The sequence below is a fragment of the Mus pahari genome, chromosome 22, assembly GCF_900095145.1.
Source record: "Mus pahari chromosome 22, PAHARI_EIJ_v1.1, whole genome shotgun sequence".
Taxonomy (NCBI): Eukaryota; Metazoa; Chordata; class Mammalia; order Rodentia; family Muridae; genus Mus; species Mus pahari.
The window spans coordinates 5,039,516-5,045,746 of record NC_034611.1 but is presented as its reverse complement, the minus strand read 5'-3'; positions in this window follow the sequence as shown (position 1 = coordinate 5,045,746).

Genomic DNA, 6,231 nt, shown 5'->3' with positions numbered 1-6,231 from the left:
CAGGCTTCCTCGTAGCTCTCTGCTTTCAGTCTGCCTGGATCTGAGCAATTCTCTTTCACATACAACTCCTGTCATTGACTGGACTGTCCCTTTGTACTTGCCCTAGCACAGTAAACTGAAACTCTCTGAAACCAGGAGCAAAACGAAGCCTCTCTTCTTTAAGCAGATTTTCCCAGTGATTGTAGTTAGTGACATGAAGATAATGAATACAATGTTTGAAGTAAAACTTAAACTGGAGACAAAAGAAGCTTAACCTCGTGAATCTTTTATTATATCATTATACACTGAGTCTCTGTTCTTAACACCAGACAGTTTCTCATACTCCACTCCACTGCACAGTGTGTGCACGGGGGCGGGATGGAGACAAAAACAATCACCAATGATGACTGCTGGAATATAACACCAAGTTCACAGTTGTTCTCTCTCTCTCTCTCTCTCTCTCTCTCTCTCTCTCTCTCTCTCTCTCTCTCTCTCTCTCGCAGTACAGGACATAGAGCTGGGATCCTGTAGATGGCAGGCTAACACTCTACTGGTGAGCTGAATTCCAAGCCCTTGTTCTCTGTATTTTAATTGACTCTCACTCTTTATAAATGTTTCCATGTTTGTTTGTTTTAAATATATTTAAGCTGTCATATATGTGTGTGTACATATATGTGTATATATATACATATATATACATATATATATATATATATATATATATATATATATATATAGAGAGAGAGAGAGAGAGAGAGAGAGAGAGAGATGGAGCGATAGAGAGGGAGATGGAGACGGTATGTGTTCACCATACTCATATGAAGGTTAGAGGACAACTTCAAATGTCATCTTCTACTGTAGACCCTGGGGATTAAACACAGACTGTCAGGTGTATGACAAGTGCTTTTACCTGGAATTAACTCAATGGCCTAAGTTTCTGTGTTTTAAAAGACATCTTGTAGGCTGAGTGCAAGAATGGGTACCTAACACTTCAGAGGCAGAGGCAGGAGGATCAGGAGTTTGAAGCCAGCCTTGGCTACATAACGAGTTTGAGCCAAATGAGATGATATCCTGTCTTAAAAAAAAGAAAGAAGAACAAAACAAACAATCCCCCAGTAGAAAACACCACCACCAAAAATTATGATTTCCACAACGTTTTAGTCATTTCAACAATTAGTCATTTGTTCCACTTGAGCTTGAGTTTTTGATCTTTAGGAATTCTTTAACGTTGAATTTTGTTCTATAATTACATAAAATGTTAACAGACTTTGAAATGTAACAGGAGATCTTCAGAGAATTTCATCCCAGACTTCTCTGAAATAGTTTAGTTTTAATTCTATTAACTCCTTAAAAGAGTAGCTCTAACCTTAAGTCTACATTCTCTGAGGAATTCTCACTTGGTCTTGGGACAGACATTTGTTTCCCTGCTTCCCAGCCAACCTCTCTTTCTTCTGTGGTAGCTATGGATCTCATTCTCAGTGGGCATAATTGATGTAGGGTCAAGAGTAAAATCCAAGCCTGGCCAAGAAAACCAGGGTAATTAATAAAAACTGGATCTCATCTAAGAAGCCAGACACATAACTTTCCTAAATGTTAGCTCTTTCTTCTACAAATGATACCATGAACAGTAATAAACAACAAAGCTATATAAGAACTAGAAAATGTAACTCAAGAGATAAAGCCCTGGTGAAGGGTTTAGTTTCTACTACCCCACTGTAAGCTCTGTGTGGACCGTGCTACCAGCCCCTGCCCAGATTCTCTTGAATCCACGGATGAAACACACACATTAGCTCACTTACAACCTGCCTCGTGGCTCAGTGGCTGGGCTCTTCTGAGCCTCCCTCGGCTAGCGTGCCCTTCTCTTTGCCCCTTGCTCAACACCTCTGAATCTGCTCTCAACTTAGTTGCCCAGTTACCTTCTCCTTGCTCAACACTTCTAAATTTGTCCTAGCTTAATTACACTTCTAATCACCCGCCTGCTACTTCAAGCCCAATCAGGGAAGCGGTCAATGGCTGCTCTACCGGAAACCTCACATGGCTCTTCCTCCTGAGCTTGGCAAATCCCTTTCCTCCTCCAGGAGTCTGGAAGTCCCGCCTCTTCGGCCCAGCCATTGGCCGCTGGCATCTTTGTTGATTGATCAAGAACTAATAATTGGGGAACAGGACCTTCAGTGTTCACCACCAGATTCCCAAAGAAAACATCAGAACCCCCCCCATACACTCACATAGCATATGCTTAGATGCTGAACATCATTTATTAAGTATATAGAAGACAAAGTCAGGCTTGCGGGTGGTAGTGTGACACAGACCTGTAGTCCCAGCAAAGACTGCAAGTCTGAGGTTTCTCTAAGCTGCACAGCAAAACCTGTATCAAAATAAAACATTGCATTAACTCCTTAAGCTTAAGTCAGGATTTGCAGTGTAAATATAAGCGCTTTACATACACCCCCCTTTTCTCCTTCTCTTCTTAGGCATGGTATAGGTGGCATTATTCCGGTAGGCCTACCTGTATGAATGAGGGAAAGTCAACATACTAAGCAATGTCTCACTTTGCTCATCTATAAAATGGGAATCATTGTAGCACGTACTTCACAGACGTTTTGAGAATATATAAACAAGTGCAGAAAGCTTGGGGAATCATCTGGAATGGAATGTAATAACCACCTGTACGGTCAGGCTGCAGGCTGGCTCAGGCTTTTCCAGCTTTTAGGAGAATAGTGGCAGACCCTAAAAGGAGCACACAGCAGGAGGTGCACAGGATGCCACCCACACCAGCAGCAGCAGGGATAAGAATGGATCAATATGCATTCTTCTACATGCTGACCTCTAGCTGAACGAGCACCATTTGTTGAAATTGCTGTCTTTTTTCCACTGGATGGTTATAGCTCCTTTGTCAAAGATCAAGTGACCATAGGTGTGTGGGCTCATTTCTGGGTCTTCAGTTCTATTCCATTAATAAACCTGTCTATCACTGTACCAGTACCATGTACTTTTTATCACAATTGCTCTGTAGTACAGCTTGAGGTCAGGCATGGTGATTCCACCAGAGGTTCTTTTATCGTTGAGAATAGCTTTTGCTATCCTTGTTTTTTTTGTTTTTGTTTTTGTTTTTTTGTTTTTTTGTTTTTTTGTTATTCCAGATGAATTTGCAAATTTCCCTTTCTAATTCATTAAAGAATTGAGTTGGAATTTTGATGAGGATTGCATTGAATCTATAGATTGTTTTCAGCAAGATGGCCACTTTTACTATATTGATCCTGCCAATCCATGATCATGGGAGATCTTTCCATCTTCTGAGGTATTCTTCAATTTCTTCTTCAGAGACTTTAAGTTCTTGTCATACAGATCTTTTACTTGTTTTCTTAGAGTCACACCAAGGTATTTTATGTTATTTGTAACTATTGTGAAGGGTGCTGTTTCCCTAATTGCATTTTCAGCCGACTTATCCTTTTGAATAGAGGAAGACCCTTGATTTGTTTGAGGTAATTTTATATTCAGCCACTTAGCTGAAATTGTTTATCAGGCTTAGGAGTTCTCTGGTAGAATTTTTGGAGTCACTTAAGTATATCTATCATATCATCTGAAAATAGTGATATTTTGACTTCTTCCTTACCAATTTGGATCCCCTTGATCTCCTTTTGTGGTCCAATTGCTCTGGCTAGAATTTCGAGTACTATACGGAATAGATAGGGCGAGAGCGGGCAGCCTTGTCTAGTCCCTGACTTTAGTGGGACTGCTTCCAGCTTCTCTCCATTTAGTTTGATGTTGGCTACTGTTTGCTGTGTACTGTTTTTACTATGCTTAGATCTGGGCCTTGAATGGGATGTTGAATTTTGTCAGATGCCTTCCCAGCATCTAATGAGATTGTCACGTGGTTTTTTTTTCCTATGTTTGTTTATATAGTGTATAAAGTATTATGTTGATGGATTTCCGTATATTGAACCATCCCTGCATCCCTGGGATGAAGCCAACTTGATCATGATGGATGTTTGCTTTGATGTGCTCTTGGATTCGGTTGGCAAGAATTTTATTGAGTATTTTTACATCAATATTCATAAAGGAAATTGGCTGAAGTTCTCTTTCTGTGTTGGGTCTTTGCGGGGTTTAGGTATAAAGTGTAATTGTGGCTTCATAGGATGAATTGGGTAGAGTACCTTCTGTTTCTATTTTGTGGAATAGTTAGAAGGTCTGATAGAATTATGCACTAAAACCATCTGGACCTGGGCTTTTTTTTTGGTTGGGAGACTTTTAATGACTGCTTCTATTTCCTCAGAGCTTATGAGACTGTTTAGATGGTTTATCTGATCCTGATTTAACTTTGGTACCTGGTATCTGTCTAGAAAATTGCCCATTTCATCCAGATTTTCCATTTGTGTTGAGTATAGGCTTTTGTAGTAGGATCTGATAATTTTTTAATTTCCTCAATTTCTGTTGTTATGTCTCCCTTTTCATTTCTGATTTTGTTCTTTTGGATACTGTCTCTGTGCTCTCCGGTTAGTGTGGCTAAGGGTTTATCTATCTTGTTGATTTTTCTCAAAGAACCATCTCCTGGTTTTGTTGATTCTTTGTATAGTTCTCTTTGTTTCTACTTGGTTGATTTCANCCCTGAGTTTGATTATTTCCTACCGTCTACTCCTCTTGGGTGAATTTGCTTCTTTTTGTTCTAGAGCTTTCTGGTATGCTGTTAAGCTGCTAATGTAAGCTCTCTCCAGTTTCTTTTTAGAGGCACTTAGAGCTATGAGTTTTCCTCTTAGGAATGCTTTCATTGTGTCCCATAAGTTTGGGTATGTTGTGCCTTCATTTTCATTGAATTATAAAAAGTCTTTAATTTTTTAATTTATTTATTTCTTGACCAATTTACCATTGTGTAGAGCATTGTTCAGCTTCCATGTGTTTGTGGGCTTTTCATTGTTTTCGTTGTTATTGAAGACCAGCCTTAGCCTGGTGATCTGATAGGATGCATGGGATTATTTCAATTTTCTTGTATCTGTTGAGGCCTGTTTTGTGACCGATGACATGGTCAATTTTGAAGAAGGTACCTATTGTGGGAAATATTAAAATAAGTCAGCACATTCCCACACTTGTACCATCAAACTCTTCCTTGTCAGTCTGGTCATCCTGCTCTTATCTCATGGAGACCCTCTGGCCCAGAATTCCCGAAATGTCTCGAAACAGCTCGATAAGTTCCCATTGGTGGGATGCTACCGTGCCAACCCCATGCTTCAAATCCCCCATAGTCTTTGTGGTGCACCACAAGCAAACGCACATTTTTCCTTTCTCTCTTGAACCCAGAGGAGCTGCTGTGTGAAGGAAAACACAACACAAACTTAATTCAGAGATGTCAGTAATTCAATTGCTGGGCACAGCAAATAAATCCTAATCTTGTAAGCCTTATTAAATCTAAATTCTCTGGTTGCAAATCCTGATGAATCTGCAATTGAAATGGGGAGACTCTCATAGCTACATCTTGTCCTCATTCTATCCCTGTCTAAAAGGACCTAAAACTCTACTGCTTCCTCTCTTCCTCTGTCCAACCAGGAAGCCCCGCCTACTCACCCAGTGATTGGCTCCTTTACTCATTAGGGGATTACTTCACAAGAAGTTACCTGAGTATGACTCACTCCTTCTCTGCAACCCCTCCCAAGAGAGCAGAATTAGCATCAACATACAAACAGCACCAAGCCCATCCACAACAGGTACCATGAGGTGCTAAGAAGAAAGTATATTCTTTTGTTTTAGGGTGAAATGTTCTATAGATATATGTTAAATCTATTTGGTTAATAACTTCTGTTAATTTCACTGTGTCCGTTTAGTTTCTGTTTTCATGATTTATCCATTGATAAGACTGGGGTGTTAAAGTCTCCCACTATTATTGTGTGTGGTGTAATGTGTGCTTTGAGCTTTAGTAAAGTTTATTTTATGAATGTGTCCTTATTACAAGTTGAAAAATCTTCTAGGTATATGCCTAGGAGAGGAATTGCTGGATCTTCCCATAGTATTATGTCCAATATTCTGAGGAACCGCCAGACAGTTTCCAGAGTGGTTGTACTAGCTTGCAATCCCACCAACAATGGAGGAGTGTCCCTCTGTCTCCACATCCTCGATACCATCTGTTCTCACCTGGATTTTTAATCTTAGCCACTCTGACTGCTGTGAGGTAGAATCTCAGGGTTGTTTTGATTTGCATTTCCCTGATGATTAAGAATGTTGAACACTTTTTCAGGTGCTTCTCAACCATTCAGTATTCCTCAG